Source organism: Mesoplodon bidens (assembly GCF_964165515.1).
Source record: "Mesoplodon bidens genome assembly, chromosome: 14".
Taxonomy (NCBI): Eukaryota; Metazoa; Chordata; class Mammalia; order Artiodactyla; family Ziphiidae; genus Mesoplodon; species Mesoplodon bidens.
In genome coordinates this window covers 77,029,217-77,057,069 of record NC_138170.1, presented here as the reverse complement: position 1 = coordinate 77,057,069, position 27,853 = coordinate 77,029,217, and the positions used below count along the sequence as shown (strand labels likewise).

The 27,853-nt window shown below is 47.4% G+C and overlaps 1 protein-coding gene and 1 long non-coding RNA gene across 3 annotated transcripts in view; one reads left to right on the top strand and one right to left on the bottom strand.

Annotated features, from left to right (window-relative positions):
- LOC308627717 overlaps positions 1–27,853 on the top strand; it is a 1,107,544-nt gene that overhangs the window by 905,047 nt on the left and 174,644 nt on the right. The window lies entirely within an intron of this gene.
- CYRIA (CYFIP related Rac1 interactor A) overlaps positions 1–27,853 on the bottom strand; it is a 108,256-nt gene that overhangs the window by 46,294 nt on the left and 34,109 nt on the right. For both annotated transcript variants that reach the window (XM_081254286.1, XM_081254289.1), the window contains exon 2: positions 11,933–12,084. The gene's annotated coding sequence lies outside the window, so the exon portion shown is untranslated. The remainder of the gene's footprint in view (positions 1–11,932; positions 12,085–27,853) is intronic.

Sequence of the window (27,853 nt, the reverse complement as noted above, 5' to 3'; positions counted from 1 at the left end):
TAGTTGGCAAAACTCTGTTGGCTCTGCCGGGTGATCTATCCACCTACACTGCACTTTATGTGTGATTTGATTCAGTCGATCCCCACCTCCACCCAAATCCAACACCCCTCCTCTCCCTTGCCACTAGCTCCCAAGTTAGAACTGGCCTCTTCCTTCTTATGGCCCTAATCTATACACCCTGTGTATCCTGTATGCATTTCGAACAAAAATATAATATTCATGTGTGTCTGCTCAGCTTCCTGAACGCAGGTCTTAATCATTGGTCCAGCCTCCACACCCAGCACAGTCCTTGACAGAGTACAGGAAAGTGGGTGCGTGGTCAAAGGAGCAACTGCATGAACATTTGCTCTTTTTAGAAACTAGAGCTACCTAAGACACGGTCCCTGCACCATCCGGTGAGGGTGAGAGGCTATGTTTAAAGACAGCTGTAACGAGTGGAAGATTCTAGTGAGGACTGGTATCTGGGAAGAGGGTGGAAGAGAGGAGAGGAATCCTCTGACTGGAAGAATGTGGAGGGTTTCATGCAGGAGGGGGCTGTGGAGTGGGAGGGAGGCCAGGGAGAAACTGCCAGCGAGGCCTGGGGCCGGGACGAAGGGAACCCCAGGTCCCCCACGGCTGAGATCACACTCTCAGTGGGTGGAGTTGAGAGGCCTTTGGAGGGACAGCTGTCACACGCCTGGCCTTGAGACCTGTCGGTAGGTGGCTTTTTTTTTTTTTTTTTTTGCGGTACGCGGGCCTCTCACTGCTGTGGCCTCTCCCGTTGTGGAGCACAGGCTCCGGACACGCAGGCTCAGCGGCCATGGCTCACGGGCCCAGCCGCTCCGCGGCATGTGGGATCTTCCCGGACCGGGGCACGAACCCGTGTCCCCTGCATCGGCAGGCAGACTCTCAACCACTGCGCCACCAGGGAAGCCCCTCCTAGGTGGCTTTTAAAGCCACTCTAAAGGTGGTTCTCTGCCAGGCAAACTTACATCCACCACCAGCCTGGGGCCTGCCGTGCTCCCGGTGCCAGTCCTGGGGGGACGGGCTGCCCTCTGTTCCTGTCCCCACGGCCCCGGGAGCCCTCTTCCAGCACCTTCCCACGGTCCTGTCACCCCTGCTTACCTGCCTGCCTCTCCTCTTAAAGGATGAATATCCCCAGCACCGGAACTGGGACTGGATTATGTTTGAATCCAGAGTAGGCTGTTCAGGGAATATGTTTCCGAATAAATGAAAAAGTGAGTGGACAAGAGATGGCGTGGATGCCAAAATCTATATCCAAGGACCTCTTGCCAATCATCAACTTAGAGCAAGAGGGAAGGAAAGAGGAGGGGCTGGTGGGAGAGGAGGAAAAAGCGAGAGGGAAGGAGGAATGAAAGGAAGAAAGGGATGAAGGAAGAAAAGAAAGAAGAAAGGGAGGAAGAAAGAAAGGAGAGAGGGAAGGCAAATCGTTTCCCCACTTTCACATCTCGTTTGATAAAGATGTAACCAGCTTCAGGCATATGAAGAAACAGACTCATAGGGGTCTCATCCTATGCTTGACAATTAAAAGAAAGAAAACTTGAGTCATGAGAAAAGCAAAATACGGCCTCAACGATGCCCACATGAACTTCTGAAAGAGACATCTCCTGCCACTAGGAGTCATTTTCACAAAGGGTTGCCTGTGGAGACTTCTGAGCGTCCAGAGGCTGAGCTGGGAGAAGTCCAAGGTCAGGGACAGGCGTGGCAAAGGAACAGTGCCTCCTCATCAAGTGCAGGTGGAATCACATTGTGTGGATGCTCTTTTCAATCCAAATTCCTGCACGGTGAGGAGGCCTGTATTCTGAAGTGGTCGTCACTGCTTTCCGCCTCGGGGCAGTGGGTCCTGCCCCAGGTAAGTCCTGTCCACTACTCTTCACTCACCTTTCCTAATACGTAACAGTGTGGGCACAGAGGGCCCTGAAGCTGAAATCCGGAAGACGCCCAAAATGACGTCACTCAACCCCCTGCTTCCCGAATCCTCAATCTCAGATAAGCGTGATAATAGCAGCTGCTGATTGTCATTCCTGCACTCAGTGCCATTTTAAGTGCTTCCCACAAATTATCTCATAACCCTCCAACGTGGACAAGTAGTTTGGCTTTAAGAGTTACTAAAGCGATATATTTCTGTAAAAACTGAGAGCTTTTCTTTGGGCAAATGTTAAGAGCTTGCAGTTAAGTACTTTCTCCACTAAGGGGCGTGCTCATCTCACGTTAAAAATGCCAGACCAGGTCAGGGTAGGTACTTAGTACAAAAGCAGAAGTTTGGAAAAAGGACAAAGCAGGGGGATCCATTTCAATGCCCTGAATATATTCTTAGTAGTAAAAAGGGTTCAAATTCGCAGCTGTGGTACCCAGTGCTTACTTAACACACTAACTCACTTCATGCCTGTTCAAGGTCATTTCAAAAGCATTGATCTTGACCACTTTGCTGGAAATGGAGCCATGACGTTTGGGAAAGAAAAATTAATAGATTCAACCACTTGGCTTAGTAATCATCTTCCCCTGCCTCTTCCCCTAATTTCTTAAATCACGTTTTCCACCCAGGGGAACATCTGTCTGGTGGCTGAATCAACCTGACTCCAGTTGCAAAAGGTACAGAGTAAAAAAGAAAGAAAGAAAATGCTGAAATCTTATCCAAGCTTATCAAAATGAATTACGACAGCTCATTTTGGTGAAATGTCCACTTCAAATTATATTTTGGATCTGGCAGACACTCTGGAAGTGTAAATTAGGAGAGCGGGAGATCCTCTGTTAGCGATCGGTAACCCCACCCTGTGTTGATAGACAGAGAGGCGTGCAGGACACGCTTTCGCAGAGGATGCTCCTGCAGGGAACCCAACATACACAGAGAAGGCAGCAGAGTCACAGTGGAACTTCCCTGTTTGGATCGATCCAGCAAGACCACAGTTAAACCAAACAAACAACCTTACCAAGTTCATCTCCAGATTTACATTTGAACCCGGCCGTGCTCTTGATGACTCAACTATGCACTACCCTGGTTTTAAACTTTACCCTGCAGCCGGGGTTCCCCGGCTGGTGTCTGTGGCCACACATGACTAAATTTGAAAGCTGTGCCCTGCATCTGCTAGAAGGCTCCCAGCCCTCACAGACAGATCAAGTACTGTTTAGGCTATTTCTAATTCCACTTGAAGACAGCAAATTGCTCCTCAAGCACCAGGTCTGGGACTGCTCCGCAGTTCCTACCAGCTGAGACTCCAGCTAAACAAAGTAACCCCAGGTCATTTGATGAAGTGGAGTATGGAGTGTGGGAAACACACTGAAGAGACAGTGGAGACACGGGCTCCCCTTTCACTTACTAGCCTATGGCCTTGGCCGTGAGCTTCAGAACCACTGCACTAGACTGAGGATGTGAAGGTCCCGTGTCAAATTTCCTTTTCTTCCTGTATCTCACAAGCAAACGGTTGTTTTAGGATTGATTGTTTTTTGTTTTTTTTTTTGCGGTACGCGGGCCTCTCACTGCTGTGGCCTCTCCCGTTGTGGAGCACAGGCTCCGGACACACAGGCTCCACGGCCATGGCTCGCGGGCCCAGCCGCTCCGTGGCATGTGGGATCTTCCCGGACCGGGGCACGAACCCGTGTCCCCTGCATCGGCAGGCGGACTCTCAACCACTGCGCCACCAGGGAAGCCCGGATTGATTGTTTTATGATAAATGAAACTAGGGGCTCCCCTTGGACTGGTTTCACATTCATTTTGTTTTACAAGTGAGTTCATTTATTGACCCCATCTGGCACACATCAAAGCTCAGAGAGTAAGCAGGGATAGCACTGAGTAAGCCCTCACTAGGGGTCTTATGCTGAGAACTTGTCACGCAGGATCCGAATCCCGGGTGCCTATAAAAGCTTTACTCCTGTCTCCCATTCTCCCGGGTTCCGTTCACTCATCTGAAAAAAGGATCAGACAGACTCAGGAGCAGGTGATCTCACAGATGCCTCTAAACAGTAAGCTTTTACGAAATGTCCAAGGCAGAACTCACTATAAGTCTTTGTTAACATAGAAAACCCAGGTGTTTAAATGCAATACTTACTTAAGCTAAAACACACACACACACACACACACACACACACAGAGAGAGAGAGAGAGAGAAAACAATCCACCCACTGTATGCAGCAATTAAGTAATGTGACTCACTAATATTTTGTCCGTCACGGACCAGGCAGCTAGCATCTCTCGGAACCAATACGAGCAGCTCCCGTTCGGCTCCAACCAGAAACGCCCGCAGCTCAGGGCAGTCCCTGCCAGGGTGTGACCTGGAAGATGCGCAGGGCGCACACAGCAGGCGCGCCCTCTTCTTACGCTCAGCCAGGGGAGCGGGTTGGCATGGTGACGCCTGAGACAGCTTTCCCTTGATTCCTCCCTTCCCGTTCACTCTATTATCACTGTGTGAGATCTTGCCCCAGAAGAACAGAGAAATCCTGAGGGCGAGGTCTGATGTCAGGCGAGAACAAGCAAGTCTTTGTCAGGCCCTTCAAGGAGGAGGCCCGGCCAGGGCTCTCAGGCCGCACACAGAGGGGCCTGTGCTCGCTCTGCTGGGAGCAGAGAGGCCTGCTCCATCCTGTGCGACGGGGGCCCTTGGCTGGCGCATCCTGAGCCCTCTTCCTCCACTGACACCGGAGCTGGGCAAAGGGGATAGATCTCCACCTGGCGGCCCCAGGCACTTCGCACCAAAAAGGCTTAAAGCAGAGCCTACCGCCCACACCAACACCAGAAAACCACTCTCAAGAATTCCACCCTCTTTAGCGCTTCCCCCGGGCTCCCACTCAGAATGGCACCCCGCCCTCATCATCCTTAGTCAACTCCACCTTCCTTCTCTCAACCCACTGTCCAGCCCTCGGCTCAGGCCTCCAGCTCCTCCTCGCCGCCCCCTTCACTCCAGGCCCCCCAGCTCCTCTGAGCAGCCGCCTGGCTCAGGGAACTCTCCAGCCTCTGGTCTCCTACAAGGCTTCACTTGTCCCAATGGCAAAGAAGGAGCGATGTCTCACTGTGTTTATCATGTTGCCGACTCCGGCTTTGAAACGCCATCATCTAGGACGAGTTCTGCACCCAGGAGATGCTTAATAAACAGCCAGTGAATGATTGAACCCACAGCACAGCCCAGAAACGGAATAGAATATTCAATTCTAGAGGCTTCAGATCAAAATAAAATCGGCGAACACTCACTGAGCCCTGACTATGGGCCAGGTACCACTCCGCACCCTCACGTGCATGAACTCACATCCCTGATCAGAGCAGCCTCGTGTGGCAGGTCCTGTGGGCTCTCGTTCTGCAGATGAGGACAAGCTGGATGACATGTCTCGTCAGCCCGAGCTCACCAGCTGGAAGTAGCAGAGGAGGGTCCTAGCCCGGGCTGTCCAGCTGCAGTCTGTGCTACTAACCACGGCAGGACACAGCATCTCACGACAACCCCAGTGAAAGCAAATCTCACCCAAAGCCCACTCTACACCGTGCCAGGTGGCCTCCCTTAAAACTAGGGACGTGGGCTTTTGCGAATGTCATCACACGTCCAGCTCCTTGTATCCACATTACGGTAACTGAAGAAAATTGGTAGATTGCCATGGCCCTCCTTCCTTGGCTGGCAGCCTAGTCAGGGCAGAAAGAGCTGACACGTGGGGAAAGGGGTCCTGCGGGGCACTGATGGCCAAGCCTGCGATCACATGAACGATTCTGCAGGACGCTTCTCTCTGCCAGTTTGCAGCGTGCTCCTGACCCCTGGCTTCCTTCCTGCTTTCCAGGTCAGGTGCAGTCTCCCTCCTGGGACTTCTGGACTGGCAGCTTTCAAGTCCCCAAGAGGGAAAGGAAGCTAGTCATCAGGGCGAAGCCCTACACTCCAAGCCGATTCTCCTCTTTTCCAACCCTTCTGTGGGTTGGACGACAGAGGTGCAAGGAGGCTGGAGGGCCGGAAGAGGGGCTTGAACAAAGGCAGCAGCTACACCGGGGGCTCCCAGCAGAAGGCTGGGAGGACGAGGTACAGCCGAGCCAACCTTTTTCTCTGTACAGGCTCAGCTGTTCTGTTTCCAGGGCTGGTGGAGGCCCGGCCATCCATGAGGAGGTGAGGGCCTTGGTTTCTCACCTTTGAGAGCTTCCTGGTGGTGATGATACGAATTCGAGTCCTACACTGGGGTCCCCCGGCACGACGTGGGGAGTCAGCAGGATTCAAGGACTCTCCTTGGGGACCAGTTCAGAAATGGAAGTTGGACCATCAAGCCCAACACCCTCCTAGTGATGATGGAGAAGGGAAGGGGTGTCCAAGGTCAAAGGTGAGTCAGTGCCGGGCCTGGACTAGAACCCAAGTTAACCCCGATCGATGCCAGTCATTCCCCCCTTCCCTCCCTCCCTCCGTCCCTTCTCCCTCCCCTGCAGACCGACGTGCAGAGTGTTTGCCGGTGCTGGGAGGATCCACAGAGGGTTTCCGGACACGTGCATCCCTGACTCTGGTGAGTTGCCACTTGTCCTCCCAGCCCTGCGGTGTGAAGCCCTAGTTGAGGGACCCTTCCAAGGGCAAGTCTTAGTTGTAGAATCTCCTCCTTGGTTGACTGGGAGCTTCACCTATTTATAGATAGGGTGACGCCTAGCACATACAGTGGGAGAGGGACAGTTAGAAGAGGGTTTGAATCCTGACCGCCTCAGAGCTGTGGGCCTTGGACCAACGCTTCGTCGTTCTGAGCTGCAGTCTCCTCTTCTGTAGCCGACACCGAGGCTCCCTCCTGCTGTGCCGGGGAGCATCCAAGGCCATGACCTTTAGAGACTCTGGCACATCTGGGGACGTGTGCAGGTCAGCAAGGTCAGTTCTAAGCCACACATCCATCTCCAACCAGCAAGTGTGACTGGAGGTCATGGGCACCAGGCTCTGTGCTAGGTTAGAATAAATTCTATATAACATAAATGGGCATATCCATGTATATATGCACTTACATATATATCATGCACATATACACATGGGAATGTGCATATACATAACATAAATATAGATATATATATAGATATATATGGATATATACACCCCTATATATATTTTTTCTAAGAGAAAGATAGAAGGACACATACAGTTTTAAAAATCTCTTGCAGTTTTCACTGCGAAGAAGCAGACCCAGGTCTCTGTAAAGTTGAATTTTGCCACCAGACAGCTATGCTGTTCAGTCAGTGTTTCTGGATGATGGAAATGGATTCCTCCTTCTCCTCTTTCTCCTTCTTTTCTGGCCCCCCAGCCCTTATCCTGTTCTGCTCACTAACACCTCCACAGCGTCAGAGGAGAGATGAACTCAAATTAGTCAATTTGATTATTTTCAGTCACTGTTGGGAACGAGGTGGGAGGATGGCGACTAACGGACTTTTAAAAGCAGAGCTGAGGCATTATCTGTGCATGACGCCACCTCTGGCTATTTCCTCCCCACCACCATCACAGAGAACTGAGTTTATGAGAGTGTTGTTCTGTATCCTCTCCCAGAACCCAACTCCTACTCATCCTTTCGTGCCCAGCTCACATGGCCCCTGTTGGACGCCTTCCCTGACTTGCCTGGGCACAGGGCAGGCTCCCTCTCTGCACCCACATCGCGTTGTTCATGCTGGGGCTCTTGCCCACCACCTGCTCCCATGACTGTTGGTTCCTCTGTCTTCGTCATGAGCTTATGACCTCCTCGAGAGGCTGACTGGGCTTGATTTGTCTTGATGCTTCCAGGCCTAGCACAGTGTCTGGGGCATGGTGAGGGCTCAGGTCTTATCTGTTTAATGAACGTGCACATTTTTAAAGAGAACACTCGTATTTTAGTGTTCAACAGAGAGAGGGTTTCAGAAGTGGGTATTTGCTTTCTGACCAGAAAAAAACAGATCAAGATCTAAATGCCATAATTTCTACTAGAATAGCATGGACTGTTGCCAGCCACTTCCTCTCATCAGAAAAAAGGCTCCTGTTCTAACCATTCACCAGCAATTTGTGCAACAAGATGCACGTGACGTGCTCTCAGCACTTACCACTACCCAGGGCCCTGGGGGTGGACAGGCCATGTATCTACCCTCACAACCTCCCATTCGGCTGATCTGTATGAACCCATTTTACAGCTGAGGAAACTGTTATCCTATAATATTACAAGGAGTAGATATAAAATATGCACTTTAGAGAACAGGGGGTCAAATGAAATTCGGCCCTTTGCTTTGTAAGACTGCAACTTTATCAGACCACCCATCTTTGCTTAAAGCTCTGTAACCAGCTCTGAGCTGTCCTCAGAATGGACTCAACCCTCTCAGCTCGACATTCAAGGTCTCCTGGTTAATCCTCCTAGCTTCTGTCTCTGAGTGAGTCCCTCTCTCTCAGACTCACCTCACCTCACCTGCACAGCCACAGCGAGTGACAGTGCCACAGTCCCTCCAAGAGGCAGCCCTCGTGTATGCTTCTCCTCTACCTGGAGACCTTCCCTGAAGCTTCTCACCCCCCCCCCACCCCGATATTCACCTAGCAGACCAGCCCTCAACTCTAGGACAGAGTGGAGACAGCGTGTCCCCAGGAAGCTTCCCCAGCTCCGCCCCTCACTCTGCTCACATGCTTCCAAGGACGGGGAGCTCACTAGCTCAAGCGCCCCACCTCTCGGTCCCTCACACTCACTCTGATCAGAACACTGATAACTGGGGTGCTGCCTAGTCACTAGCAGGCCTCCTAGTGAAACCATAAACAGCTTGAGGGCAGGAGCTGAATCTCAGCATCCTTTTCCCCGGTGTCTAGCACTGGCGCTGACACAGAATAGGCACTCACATGTTCGCTGAATGGATGGGTCCCCCCTCTACCCAGAAGGCCAGACTTGGCAATAGTCTAGGTGGATGAATTCCAAGAGAATTGGTACCAGTGACCTGTGGGAGGTCCCAGGGGAAATTCCTACTCTAGCCAATTGGTACCACAATGACCAAATTAGGACAACTGCTCACTTGGGCCTGATTTATCGATGCATCTTCTCCAAGCAGCCTTGAACCAGTGCCGGGCCACGGGCTCCTAGGACAGGGCGGCCAAGTCTCATTTACCTCCAGAGTGTCGGTACCTAGTATCCAATACGGGTTTTGGAATGAATCGCAAATACTCTACTGGGCATGAACATCCATCTTTATTTCTATTTCAGGATGTTTTAGGGATGAAGCCTTTGAGACTCTCTGGGGAGGAGGGAGGAAGGGTACAGGATTCTCTGGAAAAGCCAACCAGAACATAAAAGCCCAAGTCTTCGGGGTGGCTTGTGAGGCCTGCGCAATCTGACCACTCCTCTCAGCCCTCACCTCCTCCCACTGTCCCTCGTTCCTTCTGCTCCAATCCTCTTGGCCACCTGCAGTGCCTTGAAGCCCAAGAACATCCCCACCTGACAGCCTTTGTTCCCTTTTTCCTTCAAGTCTCCCTCCCTCCCTTTGTTCGGGTCCTGCTCCAATGACACCTAATCAGGGGGGGCCTTCCCTGGTATCCTGCCTAAGACAGCAATGCCTCTTCCCCAACTTCCTCTCACTCTGGCTTGGCTTTATTATCATTATTTTCGCTTTATTTTTTCCATAACACTTAATACTACCTGGTATAATATATGCTTATTTATTTATTGACACTCCCCTGATCCCACTAGAATGCAAGCTTGAAGAGAACAGGAATTTTGTTTGTTTTTTGTTTTGTTTTGTTTTGTTTTGTGTGGGTCCCTAACACCAAGAATACCCCTGCTGCACAGGACATGCTCCATACATATTTGTGGAATGCATGGATGGCTGGATAAATGAATGCCCCACAAGAGCTAACAGTCCACAGTCAAGGAAGAAAGCCAGTGCTGTGGGCCTGGATGAACACGTGCTTGAAACTTAACTGTCTCGCTGAGGGGCCAGGACACCTGCTCCCGAGTCAGCTGGCTCCACCTGTGAGGACATTTCTCTGGGTCTTGGAAGACGCTGGTTTGAAGTGAAAAAGCTGCTGGGGGTGAGTTAGTTTTCAGCTACTATCCGATGGGACAAAGGATGGACTCAACAGGCCGGAGGTGGGTGAGACCTGAGGTTGGATGTAACAGGGCAAACCTTCAAATGGCCGAACCACAGAGGGCGATCTGGCCAAGGCGAGGTGAGGGCGGGCCGCTATTGAAGAGGAACTCTGAAATCAAGATTAACAGCTCTGGGCTTCCCTGGTGGCACAGTGGTTGAGGGTCCGCCTGCCGATGCAGGGGACACGGGTTCGTGCCCCGGTCCGGGAAGATCCCGCATGCCGCGGAGCAGCTGGGCCCGTGAGCCATGGCTGCTGAGCCTGTGCGTCTGGATCCTGTGCTCCGCAACGGGAGAGGCCACAGCAGTGAGAGGCCCGTGTACCGCAAAAAAAAAAAAAAAAATAAAAAAAAAGAAAAAAAAGATTAACAGCTCTGGGCTTCTTTAACTGTGTGTATAGACAAGATCTGTCCCTAGACTTTAGGCACAGGTTCAGATGCAACCCAATGAGGGCTCAAAGCTGTACTGAAATACCTCTGATTAAGCTGACATTTTTTGAGGTTTACTAGAAGCAAGAAACTATGCTAATGCATTACCGTGTCCTTTGAGCCTCACCACAAGCCTCCCACACAGGGAGGACTGTCCCCATCTTACGGATGGGGAAACAGAAGCTCAGGAATTTACAACGATCTAGGCAAAATCACTCAACCAATAAATAGCAGAACTGAGATTTGAAGTCAGGTCTGTCTCATTTCAAAAGCTCTTCTCCTTCCTCTGAAGTACGCTACGGCTCAGGGACCCCTCTGGGGAAAGAAACCGTAAGAGGAAGAAAGGAAGGGAGCACAAGATAAATCTGTTCCCCCCAAGAATGAGAACCTGGTATAAGGACCAAGTCTGGGATAAAATAATCCCAGGAACTCAGAATTGGAAAATACCTGAGAAATCACCTGGTCTTACCTTCTCAGCTTTATGAAATGCTTCTGGTTTTAGTTTTGAGGGAAAATCAGGATATCTGAATGCAAAAGAAGAGCTTTAGGAGAGGACAGCAGAAGGTCACAGCAGCAACCGCTGAAAGAGTAACAGGTGTGAGATCACCTCAGTGTACCGTCACCTCCTTCGTGACTCCTGACCTTGGATGTGTGGGTGCCCTGGGCCAGCTGGAAGGAGATGTGCTAATACGACAAAGTCTAAGGAGCTGAAATCAGCAGACCTTGAGTCACTGGAGAGGGATGTCAGCCCCTGTCAGGTCCAAGTTCAATGATGAAGTTCAAGTAGGTGTGGCCCTCTCCTTCCAGATAAGAAGAAAAGTGCCCATAACTGGGAGAAGGTGAAAGAGGGAGAAAACCCACGTGCTGGCGGTGAGGGAAGAGGGCAAGGGGAGGGGTGATCTGAGGCTGGTGCACTGCAGTGCCGAATTTACCTCTAAATTCAGCTGCATTTACCTCTAAAAATGTGATAGCCAAGTGAGATGCCAGCCAGACTTCCGGCATGAGACCTAAATTCCATGCCAGGTGGGCTACTTCTCTCCCTGCTGGTCTCAACCTGGATGGCCAGAAAGAAGCCCTCAAATGCATTCTGCAGGGACAAAGCGACCTCCAGCAACAGCTCTAATCTGCTCACCCCCTGCATGCAGTTGCAAGAGACTCTGTTTCCTGCCTAAACACTAAAAAGACTCAAGATAGCAACAGCTCCCACTCAGAATGCAGTTATAGAACCCAGGGACATTTAAGCACTTCAAAATTACAGCTACTTTGAAGTGCACATCCATTCTTCATTATGTCCTTGTTTTTTTGGGGGTTTTTTTGGTTTTTTTCCTTGTACACGTATGTGGTGTTAGGAAGCACGGCTTCCGATCAGAGATGACAAATCTGGTGGAAGGACCATCCTCAATACTTCCAGGTGTCCTGTAAGCCTGCATATCACAGATTCTCTGCACTACAATGCTGGTCATCACCGTGCTGCTGGCTATAAGCAAAGACAGTCGATTCTTACCTGGAGATCTCCCTTGTGACTCAGATTCACCAATCCAGGCTGAGGGAACGAATCAGATGAGCAGCTGTTTGGCCAACACAAGTCTGGCTCCCTAACTCAGGGCTGTGGTCCCCGAGGGTCCTGTGGCTTCTCTGTCCTTGGTGAGTGATATCCTGCAGACAGGGAATGCAAGTGATGTTACTAGGAGAGCCCGTTTCCTCTTCTCCTCTCATCATAATGCATTCTTTTTTTTTTTTTTTTTTTTTTTTTTTTGCGGTACGCGGGCCTCTCACTGTTGTGGCCTCCCCCGTTGCGGAGCACAGGCTCCAGACGCGCAGGCTCAGCGGCCATGGCTCACGGACCCAGTTGCTCCGCGGCATGTGGGATCTTCCCGGACCGGGGCACGAACCCGTGTCCCCGGCATCGGCAGGCAGACTCTCAACCATTGCGCCACCAGGGAAGCCCCATAATACATTATTTTAAGGAGAGCAGAGAGAGTCCCAGAATCACAGATGACTAGGGCTGGAAGAAATGCAATAACCTTGTCTAATGCTTCTGCAGTTGAGGAAACTGAGGCTCAGAGAAGAAAAGAGCTTCATTCAAGGGTTTAGCCGCTCGGGATGAGATTCCAGATTAGAATGTGTCTCTGACTCTCCGGTCTCTGGAATTTTTTAAAAAAGCAGCCACATGATTGGGCTGACTTCTCAAACAAGTGGTCACTGACCCTGAATAGAAGCCTTTTCTTTTCTTTAATGGATTTTCAAAATGAGAGGTGGCACTTTTTTCCACATTGCTGTTTTTGTAGTTTTACCCCTGGGAGCTAACTGAGTAAAACAGTCCACCTCAGGCATGGCGTTGGGAGGATTCTCCCTTTTTCTCATTAGAAAAATATTGTTATGGAACAGTGGGACCTGTGGGCACAGCAGTGGGTGGACTTGGGTTTTTAATGATAGATGTATGTGCACCCAGCCTCTAGGTCTCCTGGTCTCTCTCTGTCTCTGTCTCTATCTCTCTGTCTCTTTCTGTCTGTCTGTTTGTCTCTCTCTCCATGTTTCAGGAAAACACAGGAACAGACATGGATTTTCCTCCCATGAGTATCATTTATTATGTGATTTTTCTTTTTTTTTCTATTAAAGTCTAGTTGATTTATAATGTTGTATTACTTTCTGGTGTACAGCAAAGTGATTCAGTTATACATACACACACACACATATATGTTCTTTTTCAGATTCTTTTCCATTATGGTTTATTACAGGATATTGAATATAGTTCCCTGAGCTACACAGTAGGACCTTGTTGTTTTATTATGTGATTTTTCTGAACACCGAACATTTCAACAGCCACTCCTCTGGGCCAAAAACCAAAACCAAAGAAGGGATCTCACATTTGTTAACCAAATAATATCTAACAGGCACATCAGGTGAATCTTACATTTTCCTCATTTGTCCTCAAAAATTCTGCTAAAGGTACCAGGAACTCCATTTTTCCAAAGGGTTAGGGAACCGAGCTAGAGAGAACTAGAATGCCCTGAAGAGTCATAAAGAGAATTCGGTGCAGAACCAGGCATGAACTCATATCTAACTCCCAAATCGATGTTTTGTCCATCTAAACTGGACTAGAGCTATTAGGCCAAAACACTAGGAGTTGTCTTATTTTTCCAGTGTGTTAGCTGGAAGGCAGGAGAAAGTTCTTTGGCAGCTGTTAACGTTGAAAGGATGTGAAGGGTTATTCTCGTTAGATTCTCATTCAGGCAGGAGGCTCTAAAGGTCCTGGCTTCCTGTATGCTGCCAGCCAGGGCTCATGTGCCCCAGAGAAGCCAGGCCGGCCCTGGCTCTGAGCAACCAGAGGGCCCGTCAGGAAATCGTGATGATCAACGCTCGGCCTCTGTTCCTGTTCTGGGACAGGGCTGGAGAGATGGGGTGGGGATGGAGAAAAGAGGAAGAGAAAACAGGAAGTTGGGGGGAAGGGAAGGAAATAATAGAGAAAACACAGCGACTTTAGCCTGATGAGAAAGTGATTCCTGAGCCCTGCATTTTGGGAAACCAGGTCACCGTGGCGGAGAGGAGTTTGTTTCCTCTGAATTTGGGGTTGTGTCTGTGAATTCCCATCAGAGCACAGCCTGAGGAAAAGGGTGCCTGCCACAGGTGCTGTTTCCCAGGGGCACCTGAGTGTAGACACTGGAGAAGGTGAATTTCTAAAGAAGAATCCCCAGGTGAGACCACCTCTCTGACCTCTTGGCTGTAGCTGAGGCCAGATGAGTCATAGAAGGACGTGGAAACAAGAAAAGCTTTCGAGGTGATCAGGCATCAGGGGCGCTATCCCATCCCCACCGTTTTCCTTCTCAAATGCCCTCAAAATTATAATCCATTTTCAGTGTATTTGATTAGGACTTGATTCCCCCAGTGGGCCAGGAAGAATCCCGCTTTCTTCTACCGCAAAACTAAGAGGGTCAGACCAGCAGAATGCAGAGTCTCCTCCAGACCATGGCTCTAATAAGATACTTCCAGAATCTTTCCCTACCATTTTGTCTGCTCTAATTAATTATAGATGCTACACAAGTTCCCCAACTCCCAGTGTTCATCATGAAGCCTGGCAGTCACCTGGTAAGCTGAACAACCACACAAATAGACAACCCTAAAAATAATCCAATCACACTGCAATACCAACACTAATAATACTCTACAGTTTCCCGATGGCTTCTAGAAGGTGGGCAGGGAACACAGAGCCCCCTAACAGGCAAGCCCTCAGATACCAATTCCACCCACTCCGGTGGTTCCCCAAACTGGTTGTGCAACTGGAGAAGCTAAAAAGGAAAAAGTACCATCCCCACCTGAAGTAGAGGCCAAGCTTCTGGAGAGTTTGATATCACCAACTGGCTCTGGTCCATGGACCAGCATTTCGATACCTTGGATCCTAACCCAGCCCTCAGCAGGTCCCACCTCCTCTCATCTTACTGATTCAATCATGGAGACCCTACCATGGAGGAGCTCGCTCCAGGGATCTGTCCTTGACTCTCTAAACTACTCCCCCCACCATCCAGATAAACACAGAGCAATAAAAAGTAAGCCTATCTTTGAGAGGATTCCAAGCTTTTTGAAGAGATGGCTGGTGGCTTCCTGTCTGAGTCACTCACAGGCCAGAGGTCCCTCAGGGAGCACAGAGATGGAGTAGGGAAAGACACTTACAAGCCCCGTCTGGGTCCCCACCAGGAGCCCGACCTCACACAATATCCACAAGTCCGCTTCCGTCGCCAGTGCTTATGAATGACCAGAGCTGCTGCCAGCGTCCCTCTGCTCCGTGAAGGAGACTGACACCACCTGGGACCGTCAGGAGGTGGCACTTCCGGCACACCTGGCAGCCAGCAAAACACTTTTCAGCATCTTGTCTTCTTTGGTCATTTTAAGAGAGGGACAAAGCATGGGGTCATGAGCACATTTTAAAAATGGGGAAGCTGAAATCTAGAGACACAAAATGACTTCTCCCAGGTCACACAACAGAACCGAAACTAGAATAACCATCTGCTGACCTCCAGTCCAGTGACCTGTGACCTTTTCACTACCTCCTGTGCTCCCCTTACCCCCCCCACCATGCCCCCATTCACGGGAGAGGCTGACAACAGCTGTGTGTCTTCCGCTTTTGCATGCTTCTGGAAGTGACAGGGCTGGGTGGGGGGCAAACTGAGAGAAGGCGATGCAAACAGATGGTGAAGGGACTGGAGGGCCTGGGAGACCACCCTCCTGCCCTCCAGGCTGAGCAGACACGGAATCTAAGCCCAGGTGGGAGCCTGCTTGTTCAAGCCCCAAGTTAACCAGCAGCGGGGCCTATCCCGAGTCAGGGAACCTCATTACGGCCTCTCCCACAGCACCAGGAGCCCTGGCCAACGAGAAGAATTACAAAAGGGTAGGTTTTTTGTTTGTTTTTTAATATCTTTATTAGAGTATAATTGCTTTACTATGGTGTGTTAGTTTCTCTTCATAACAAAGTGAATCAGCTATACATATAAATACATCCCCGTATCTCCTCCCTCTTGAGTCTCCTTCCCACCCTCCCTATCCCACCCCTCTAGGTGGACACAAAGCACTAAGCTGATTTCCCAGTACTATGCAGCTGCTTCCCACTAGCTATCAGTTTTACATTTGGTAGTGTATATATGTCCATACCACTCTCTCACTTCGTCCCAGCTTACCCTTCCCCCTCCCCGTGTCCTCAAGTCCATTCTCTACGTCTGCAACTTTATTCCTGTCCTGCCCCAAGGCTCATCAGAACCATCTTTTTTTTTTTTAGATTCCATAAATCTGTGTTAGCATACGGTATTTGTTTTTCTCTTTCTGACTTACTTCACTCTGTATGACAGACTCTAGGTCCATCCACCTCACTACAAATAACTCAATTTCATTTCTTTTTATGGCTGAGTAATATTCCATTGTATATATGTGCCACATCTTCTTTATCCATTCCTCTGTCAATGGACACTTAGGTTGCTTCCATGTCCTGGCTATTGTAAATAGAGCCACAATGAACACTGTGGTACATGACTCTTCTTGAATTATGGTTTTCTCAGGGTATATGCCCAGTAGTGGGATTGCTGGGTTGTATGGTAGTTCTATTTTTAGTTTTTTAAGGAGCCTCCATACTGTTCTCCAGAGTGGCTGTATCAATTTACATTCCCACCAACAGTGCAAGAGGGTTCCCTTTTCTCCACACCCTCTCCAGCATTTATTGTTTCTAGATTTTTTGATGATGGCCACTCTGACCGGTATGAGATGATACCTCACTGTAGTTTTGATTTGCATTTCTCTAATAATTAGTGATGTTGAGCATCCTTTCATGTGTTTGTTTGCAATCTGTATACCTTCTTTGGAGAAATGTCTATTTAGGTCTTCTGCCCATTTTTGGATTGGGTTGTTTGTTTTCTTGATATTGAGCTGCATGAGTTGCTTGTAAATTTTGGAGATTAATCCTCTGTCAGTTGCTTCACTTGCAAATATTTTCTCCCATTCTGAGGGCTGTCTTTTTGTCTTGTTTATGGTTTCCTTTGCTGTGCAAAACCTTTTAAGTTTCATTAGGTCCAATTTGTTTATTTTATTTTTTTATTTCCATTTCTCTAGGAGGTGGGTCAAAAAGGATCTTGCTGTGATTTATGTCATAGACTTTTCTGCCTATGTTCTCTCCTCTAAGAGTTTTATAGTGTTTGGCCTTACATTTAGGTCTTTAATCCATTTTAGTTTATTTTTGTGTATGGTGTCAGGGAGTGTTCTAATTTCATTCTTTTATATGTAGCTGTCCAGTTTTCCCAGCACCACTTATTGAAGAGGCTGTCTTTTCTCCATTGTATATTCTTGCCTCCTTTATCAAAAATAAGATGGCCATATGTGCATGGGTTTACCTCTGGGCTTTCTATCCTGTTCCACTGATCTATATTTCTGTTTTTGTGCCAGCACTATACTGTCTTGATTACTGTAGCTTTGTAGTATAGTCTGAAGTCTGGGAGCCTGATTCCTCCAGCTCTGTTTTTCTTTCTTAAGATTGATTTGGCTATTTTCGGGGTCTTTTGTGTTTCCATACAAATTGTGCAATTTTTTGTTCTAGTTCTGTGAAAAATGCCATTGGTAGTTTAATAGGGATTGCATTGAATCTGTAGATTGTTTTGGGTAGTAGAGTCATTTTCACAATGTTGATTCTTCCAATCCAAGAACATGGTACATCTCACCATCTGTTTGTATCATCTTTAATTTCTTTCATCAGTATCTTATAGTTTTCTGCATACAGGTCTTTTGTCTCCTTAGGTAGGTTTATTCCTAGGTATTTTATTCTTTTGGTTGCAATGGTAAATGGGAGTGTTTCCTTAATTTCTCTTTCAGATTTTTCATCATTAGTGTATAGAAATGCAAGAGATTACTGTGCATTAATTTTGTATCCTGCTACTTTACCAACTTCATTGATTAGCTCTAGTAGTTATCTGGTAGCATCTTTAGAATTCTCTATGTATAGAATCATGTCATCTGCAAACAGTGACAGCTTTACTTCTTTTCTGATTCAGATTCCTTTTATTTCTTGATCTTTTCTGATTGCTGTGGCTAAAACTTCCAAAACTATGTTGAGTAATAGTGGTGAGAGTGGACAACCTTGTCTTGTTCCTGATCTTAGAGGAAATGGTTTCAGTTTTTCACCATTGAGAATGATGTTGGCTGTGGGTTTGTCATATATGGCCTTTATTATGTTGAGGTAAGTTTCCTCTATACCTACTTTCTGGAGGGTTTTTATCATAAATGGGTGCTGAATTTTGTCGAAAGCTTTTTCTGCATCTTTTGAGATGATCATATGGTTTTTCTCCTACAATTTGTTAATAAGGTTTATCACATTGATAGTTTTGTGTATATTGAAGAATCCTTGCATTCCTGGGATAAGCCCACTTGATCATGGTGTATGATCCTTTTAATGTGCTGTTGGACTCTGTTTGCTAGTATTTTGTTGAGGATTTTTGCATCTATGTTCATCAGTGATATTGGCCTGTAGTTTTCTTTCTTTGTGACATCTTTGTCTGGTTTTGGTATCAGGGTGATGGTGGCCTCACAGAATGAGTTTGGTAGTGTTCCTCCTTCTGCTATAGTTTGGAAGAGTTTGAGAAGGACAGGTGTTAGCTCTTCTCTAAATGTTTGATAGGATTTGCCTGTGAAACCATCTGGTCCTGCCTGGGCTTTTGTTTGTGGAAGACTTTTAATCACTGTCTCAATTTCAGTGCTTGTGATTGGTTTGTTTATATTTTCTATTTCTTCCTAGTTCAGTCTCCGAAGGCTGTACTTTTCTAAGAATTTGACCATTTCTTCCTGGTTGTCCATTTTATTTGCATATAGTTGCTTGTAATAATCTCTCATGATCCTTTGTATTTCTGCATGTCAGTTGCTACTTCTCCTTTTTCATTTCTAATTCTATTGATTTGAGTCTTTTCCCTTTTTTTCTTGATGAGTCTGGCTAATGGTTTATCAATTTTGCTTACCTTCTCAAAGAACCACCTTATACTTTTATTGATCTTTGCTATCATTTCCTTCATTTCTTTTTCATTTACTTCTGATCTGATCTTTATGATTTCTTTCCTTCTGCTAACTTTGGAGTATTTTCATTCTTCTTTCTCTAACTGCTTTAGGTGTAATGTTAGGTTGTTTATTTGAGATGTTTCTTGTTTCTTGAGGTAGATTGTATTGCTATAAACTTCCCTCTTAGAACTGCTTTTACTGCATACCATAGGTTTCGGGTCATCATGTTTTCATTGTCATTTGTTTCTACGTATTTTTTGATTTCCTCTTTGATTTCTTCAGTCATCTGTTGGTTATTAAGTAGTGTGTTGTTTAGCCTCCATGTGTTTGTATTTTTTACAGATTTTTTCCTATAATTGATATCTAGTCTCATAGCGTTGTGGTCGGAAAAGACACTTGATACGATTTCAATTTTCTTAAATTTACCAAGGCTTGATTTGTGACCCAAGATATGACCTCTCCTGGAGAATGTTCCATGAGCACTTGAGAAGAAAGTGTATTCTGTTGTTTTTGGATGGAATGTCCTATAAATATCAATTAAGTCCATCTTGTTTAATGTATCATTTAAAGCCTGTGTTTCCTTATTTACTTTCATTTTGGATGATCTATCCATTGGTGAAAGTGGGGTGTTAAAAGTTCCCTACTATGACTGTGTTACTGTTGATTTCCCCTTTTATGGCTGTTAGCATTTGTGTTATGTATTGAGGTGCTCCTCTGTTGGGTGCATAAATATCTACAATTGTTATATCCTCTTCTTGGATTGATCCCTTGATCACTATGTAGTGTCCTTCTTTGTCTTTTGTAATAGTCTTTATTTTAAAGTCTATTTTGTCTGATATGAGAATTGCTACTCCAGCTTTCTTCTGATTTCCATTTGCGTGGAATATCTTTTTCCATCCCCTCACTTTCAGTCTGTATGTGTCCCTAGGTCTGAAGTGGGTATCTTGTAGACAGCATATTTATGGGTCTTCCTTTTGTATCCATTCAGCCAGTCTGTCTTTTGATTGGAGCATTTAATCCATTTACATTTAAGGTAGTTATCAATATGTATGTTCCTATTACCATTTTCTTAATTGTTTTGAGTTTGTTATTGTAGGCCTTTTCCTTCTCTTGTGTTTCCTTTAGCTGTTGTTGTAAAGCTGGTTTGGTGGTGCTGAATTCTGTTAACTTTTGCTTGTCTGCAAAGGTTTTAATTTCTCCGCTGAATCTGAATGAGATCCTTGCTGCGTAAAGTAATATTGGCTGTAGGTTTTTCCCTTTCATTACTTTAAATATGTCCTGCCACTCCCTTCTGTCTTGCAGAATTTCTGCTGAAAGATCAGCTGTTAACGTTATGGGGATTCCCTTGTATGTTATTTGTTTTTTTTTTTCCCTTGCTGCTTTTAATATTTTTTCTTTGTATTTAAATTTTGATAGTTTGATTAATATGTGTCTTGGTGTGTTTCTCCTTGTATTTATCCTGTATGGGACTCTCTGTGCTATCTGGACTTGATTGACTATTTCTTTTCCCATATTAGGGAAATCTCTTCAAATATTTTCTCAGTCCCTTTCTTTTTCTATTCTTCTTCTGGGACCCTTATAATTCGAATGTTGGTGCATTTAATGTTGTTCCAGAGGTCTATAAGACTGTCCTCAGTTCTTTTCATTCTTTTTTCTTTATTCTGCTCTGCAGTAGTTATTTCCACTACTTTATCTTCCAGGTGACTTATTCGTTCTTCTGCTATTGATTCCTTCTAGAGAACTTTTAATTGCATTTATTGGTTGTTCATCATTGTTTGTTTGCTCTTTATTTCTTCTAGGTCCTTATTAAACGTTTCTTTTATTTTCTCCATTCTATTTTCAAGATTTTGGATCATCTTTACTCTCATTACTCTGAATTCTTTTTCAGGTAGACTGCCTACTTCCTCTTCATTTGTTTGGTCTGGTGGGTTTTTACCTTGCTCCTTCATCTGCTGTGTATTTCTCTGTCTTCTCAATTTGCTTAACTTACTGTGTTTGGGGTCTTCTTTTTGCAGGCTGCAGGTTCGTAGTTCCCATTGTTTTTGGTGTCTGCCCCCAGTGGCTAAGGTTGGTTCAGTGGGTTGTGTAGCTTCCTGGTGGAGGGGACTGGTGCCTGTGTTCTGGTAGATGAAGCTGGATCTTGTCTTTCTGGTGGGCAGGACCACGTCCAGTGGTGTGTTTTGGGGTGTCTGTGACCTTATTATGATTTTAGGCAGCCTCTCTGCTAATGGGTGGGGTTGTGTTCCTGTCTTCCTAGTTGTTTGGCACAGGGTGTCCAGCACTGTAGCTTGCTGGTCGTTGAGTGGAGCTGGGTCTTAGCACTGAGATGGAGATCTCTGGGAGAGCTTTCGCTGTTTGATATTACATGGGGCCAGGGGGTCTCTGGTGGACCAATGTCCTAACTTCGGCTCTCCCACCTCAGAGGCACAGGCCTGACACCCGGCTGGAGCACCAAGACCCCGTCAGCCACATGGCTCAGAAGAAAATGAGAAAAAAAGAAAGAACGAATGAATGAAAGAAAGATAGTGAGTGAGAGAGAGAGAAAGAAAGAAAAGAAAATTTTCAAGTTGTTAAAATAAAAATTTTTTAAAAATTATTAAAAATAAAACAATTTAAAAGTAATAAAAAGAAAGAAAGAAGAGAGCAACCAAACCAAAAAACAAATCCACCAGTGATAACAAGCGCTAAAAACTATACTAAAAAAAAGGGGGGTGGGGACAGACAGAACCCTAGGACAAATGGTAAAAGCAAAGCTATACAGACAAAATCACACAAAGAAGCATACACATTCACACTCACAAAAAGAGAAAAAGGAAAAAAATATATATCTTTTGGGAAGTCTGAAGTCTTATGCCAGCACTCAGTAGGTGTTCTGTAGGAGTTGTTCCACATATAGATGTATTTCTGATGTATTTGTGGGGAGGAAGGTGATCTCCACATCTCACTCCTCCACCATCTTGAAGGTCTCTCCCAAAAGGGTAGGTTTTTAGATAACAAATATGACTCCTGTTCATTAGGGACCTGTGGTGCATCAGGCGTCATTTAATGCTGGACACCTGGTGACTCCCTGAAACCTCTCAGCAGCCACACTAGATAGATAGGCGTTATTCTTGCCCACTTCTACAGACGAGGAAACTGAGGCACTTGCCCAAGGGATCTGGCTTTTGAGTGGCAAAGCCAAGATCTGAATTCCTGCAGTCTGGCTCCAATTCCTGCTCTTAACCACTGTGTGGTTAATCCTCCATCTCAAAGCAGTTACATTAAAACAAAAGAAAAAAGGAAAGAAAGGGAGAGGCATGCAGAACAGTCAATTAGTGGAAAGAAACAGGGATAAAGGAAGGGCACTAGGAACAGATAACACCTTCATTCCAAAGGCAGAGGAATGGAGGGAACTCTCCAGGCGGGAAATATTGATTGAAAGGTGCTGAACAGGCAGGACTCGGATTCTGGTCCCCAGCCCTTTTTGGGTGGCAGCTCCCTGGTGTTAGCCAGCACCAGTCAATGACTTCCTGGCCTTGGTGCTGACACAGCACCACCCGTGGGAGGGGTAAGTGGAGTGGGCTGGGGAGGGGATGGAGGGAGGGCCCAAGATGGGAGAGTCATCGGGGTGGGTGGAAGGGATGATGTTTTGGGAACCCAGCTCCCGTGTCACAGAGGGTGGGACCCACTGGGCAGGCTGGCTAGCAAGACTCTGCCCAGAGTCCCCACCTCAAATGGTGAGTGCACACACTCCCAGGGCCACCCGGTTCCGGGGATGCTGGGTGAGTTCAGCCTCACAAAGACCCGGAGAGCAGGGCAGGACAGGGATCATCCCTCACCACTTCGCAGACAGGGAGACTAGAGCTGCAATAATAACAGTCATGACATCACCGTCATCATCATCATTATCACCGTCATCGTCATGGCAGCCACCATTTGTTGGAGCCAGTCATGCATCAGGAAATGAACTAGATGCTTTACATGGGTTACTCAGTAAACATCAACTCTGTGAGGGCCGTAACATTATTCCTAATTTATAGTTGAGATAAGCTAAATAATGTCCTAAAGGTCAAAAAGCTAGTTGTCTAGGAGGAAGGATTTGAACTGCTGTCTGACATTTTGGCCCATGGTGTCACCTCTAAGCCACATGTGCCATGAAATGGTGACAGGTTCTGCCCATGACTGATGGTGCTAACCCACAGCCAACTTCTGAGCTGTTAAAGCACATAGGTACAGGTCTTTAAATATATTATCCACACTCCAGCTATACTAAGTGCACATACATGGTTACATACAGTTAAGGTGACCGTGTGATTTATCATCCAAACCTGGGTACTTCTGAGAGTGAAAGGGTCTATTAATAACGTTGCTGGGACAAGGCATAAACCAGACCTGTCCCAGGCACACGAGGACATATGGTCATCCTGCTATAACCCACAGTCCCGGGGTGAGTTCTTTTAAGTCTCGCTGTGTTGGTGGGAAAATCTCCTGAACGATTCCCTGCTTTTCAATCCACCCAAACACTCCTTGGCCACAATTCACTCTCCCTCTGCTCACGAGAAGGTCTTCTAAGTCCATTGGACTGGCAGGCCTTATGAAAGCTGATCATAAAGCAGTCATGCTATGATTCGGGAAGCAAGGGTGTGACTAGTTTGGCAATATATTTTGAAAGGAATGTTGGGTGTCCTGTGCCCTTGCACCCAGAACTTGAATGTGCAGCTGTTCTGATAATCAGCCACTCCCCCAAACCTGAGGGCCTGGTGGCTCCCCCATCTCCTGTGGCCTAAGGTAATGGGACGGGCAACCAGCGTGAGCTGGGCTGCCCAGCCCTCTGGAGAAACTGTCGTCCACTGACAGGACGCAAGACCCCGCTTCCTCAGGGGGCAGCGCACGGCTGGGACAGGTGGTCTGTCTCCATTCCCAGCAGGCACTGACCTTCCCAACCCCCGGAGGGTGTGGGGGTGTAGCCCTCTGGCCAGGGATCTCCCGTTTGATCCCACAGGCCTGGGGAGGACGAAGGCTGCACTTAAAGCTTGCTTTTTGTTTCTTAAGAATCTGCCTTCTTAAGAATCTCTGGTCGAGAGGAAAAAGAATCTGCTGTTCTTTTGAAACCAGGAAATCAGTCTTGAATCAAACTCACACATCAATACAAGTAAAGTGAAATGCTAACAAGAAAGCAACAGGCATGAGTCCACTCTGAAGAGGTGTTTCCTGCATTTATTTAATCAGTGGCATCCCAGGACTTCTGGTCCTGCAATTTTCTGACAGCTCAGGGAGGCTTCGTCATGCTGGGGAGCCCAGAGACCCCTGAAGGGGCTCAGGGCTCTGACCCTGCAATAACACAGCCAGCCAGCCTCTTTACTTGTTTTGCATAGAAGATTTTGCCAGTGATAGTTTTTGGTAATGAGGAAGACCTTTTTTTTTTTTTTTTTTTTTTTCCAAATTAGGCCACATTCACAGGTTGTTGGGGGTTAGGGCATGGACTTATCTTTTTGGGGACCACTATTCAACCCACTACTGCTGTCATTATTATTGTTATTCCTATTATTAATATTATTATGAATGCTATTTGGGGGATCCCTGAAACCTGGGGGTGGTCAGGCACCGCCACCCAGCAAGTAGGTGGAAAAGCTAGGACTAGAACATACTTCTCCCAACTGACTCCTGTTTCTTCTTCCTCAGCATGTGGCCTCTCATGCTAGGGGCCCAGGGTGCAAAGCCAAGAACGGAGCAGGAAGCAGCCTACAGGCAGACAGTGACTGAGCCTGGGCTCAGGCAATCCTAGACTGTCAGGGGGCAACAGAGGATGAGGGTGATGGGACCATCACAACTACAGGAGTGTCGCTTTTCCAGAGGGAAAAGGGCACAACGTGACAGGTTTGCGTGCATGACCATCACAGGTGACACAAGCCTGGAAGCCTTGATGTAGCATGAATGCTTTATGGTGGGTCAAGGAAACCTTGGTGTACGCTGAACTTGGCCTTGGCTGGGCTGTGTGACCTTTAGTCCCTCACTACTTCTCTCTGATCTTCAGATGCAAAGTCCGCTCAATGCAGACTTAACAGCCATATGCACCAGCAAGCCTCTTTGGGCTACTCTGAAGATCAAAGGAGCCTTTGCTTCTACAGTACCATAGCTATTTATGTTCATGCATTATCTCTGCCATTGGATGGAAAGGTCCTTAAGAGGAAGGGCCCACGTCTTACTGATTTTCACAAGCTACTGTAATAGGCTCGAAGCCCTGCACAAATGACAAATACTGATGGTTGAATTGGTATGAGTCAGCTTCCCTGAGGGCAGCGAACGGCTCAGTGTGGCTGGGGAGGGAGGAAGAGGCAGCAGAGATACAGCAGAAATAGGCTGGTGTCAGGCTACGGTGGACTTTACCTGCGTCCATGTTTTTTGTGACGTCAGACAGCAAGCTAGTCTATCAGATGCTTTTGTAAGTGTCAGTAGGAGGATGGGGCTGTGGAAAGAGCCTGGGGTCTCGTGCCCACAGTCGTGAACTGTAACTTCTTGGAGCCTTGGCTGCCCTGTCTCTACAATGGGGATGATCACTCCCTTTCAGGTATCTGGGTGACCCAAGATGAAAAGTGACCGGTGCAGTACCTGGCACCTAACTGAACTTCAGCCAATACAACTGGCCCCCTAAATAAGTGGGACAAAACTGACCTGGGCTGTCAGAGTCAATGATTGTTATGGAAGTTCAAGGTCAGTGCTGCCTGGATGTAACTAAGAAATGGTACCATGGCCAGATTGCACTGAGCACAGCCTGAGAGGAAGTCTGGCTGGGGGGACTTGTTGTCCAAGTTCCCGACGACTCTGGTGCACTTCAGCACCTGGTGCAAATAGTGGCAGAACTCATACACCCCCAAAGCCACGAGGATCTCACATGGCAAATACCACCCAAGGACCACAAACCACCTGTGAACTCCCAGCAGCCCCTGGCCATCGGCTTGTGCTGGGTGTTAAGTGGCTTGTGTTGGGTGTTCTAGAGACCCTGCTCATGCCACAAGGCTCGAGGGGAGGCGAGGCACTGGGGTGAAGAAGCAGGAGATCTGGGCTCCAGTTTCCGCTCTGACCCTAAATGTCTCTCAGACCCGGGGCACATCACTCACCGCCACCCGTATCATGAATGAAATGGTCTTTGGAACTTAGGGCTCTCAACGTCTAGAACAGCCCTTCAGTGGAGTGTTTCTGGAAGAGCTTAGCCTGTGATATATACTGCCCTTTGAGAGAGTGATTTTCCGACAAGCCAGGCCTCTGCTAAAAGCACCGTGCAAGTGGAGGCCCTCCTGCAGACACCCCAGGTCAAATCCAGCAGGTTCTAGTTCTCACCCCACCGATTCCTGCTGTGCAATCTTGGGTGAGTCATTTTACCCCTCTGAGCCTCAGTTTCCTCATGTGAGCCTCAGAGATAATGATATTTAGCTCATGCCACTTCCCAGCAAACTCTGTTTTCTAAAACGTCACAGAAAGTACAAATCTCATTTCTCTCGGACGCGACAAGGCTAGTCAGCCTTTACCTTCCAGGACAGAGCCAGACACACCTTCACGAAGCAGCGATGGGAGAAAACAAGCGCCTTCCATTATTCTCAGTAAGAGGAGAGGGGCCCAGTCACCGTGGGGAAGAGTGACTGAGAACTACCTGTGGTGACAGCTGGGAGCCGGCTTATCTGCACTGATGACAAGACGAGGGTCACTCTGGCCCAGGCAGACAAACACTGGGGATCCTCAGACAATAGCACAGCTGCTCTGGTTCCTGGGCCCCCTGCTGCGAGGCAAATTAGGAGTCATTTGATCAACATTCATCGTCAACATGCAAAGGGATTCTGCCTTTTCCAGTGGCACAGGGATGCAGGGGGCAAATGCACACACACACCCATCAGGGTCCTGGGGTCCCTATATCTTGCAATGGGGAAAAGAGAAGTGGGAACTGCAGACAGAAGAATGCCTGGGATGAGATCCTCATAGAAGCCGACTACAGAAAAATGCACTTTCTCTGTGAGACCCACTAATATCTAACAAAACCCATATTCCTAAGCCTAGTGTTCAGGTCTCTCCACAAACATGTCCATACTGATTGAGAACCATCCTTATATAAGCTCTCAGTTTAAGCCCAGTGTGATTTACTGCAGCTTTGTGTTTTCTTGCCCTGTTCCGCAGCCTAGACTTACCCCTTCATATACCTCCATCCTTTCTACGATCCACCCAAGCAGCAGTGGCCTCACCTCCTCCATGAAGTCTTCTCTGATACTCTTCTGATACCCAGGCTACACTGATCTCTCTTTTGTCTGAACTCTCAGAGCACTTTCTGTCTGCACCACTCAGCATTTAGTGCCAGTGGGTTGCTTCATCACTTTTTGACTGGACTCTTACATCAACCTCCTAACTGGCTTCATGCTGCCTGGACTCTGTCCCCATGCTCCGCAGGAAGAGCTCTCTAAGGCATATCTGATGATGTGTCTTCCCTGCTTAGAACTCTGCAAGCACTTCCCACCACTTCTGAGGTCAAATCCAAACGCCACAGCATACTCCCACCCCTCCCCTGAGGCTGCCCACACTCAAGTCACACCAAAGTACTCCTGAGGTTATATAATGAGGGGGTACCAAAAGTGGGACAAGAACTCAGCTGAGGGTTCTTCCCACAGTCCCAGGTTCTCCCAGGTCTAATGCTGGACCACAGAGAAGATGGTTAGGAGCAAATGGCATCGAACCATGGTCAAGGTGAAAGAAATCAAGACCAACTAAGTCCTTAGTCTTGATAAGCTTACAATATTATGGCAGTCAGCCAATCCACCAACCAACCAAGTGGGAGAGTAGGCACCTGCGACTCAGACCTAAGATAGTTCATTTGTTCTTTACAACAACAGTGATGAGGAAATTTTCAAAGCTGTGGGCACTGAGGCTTACAGAAGTCACAGCTTGT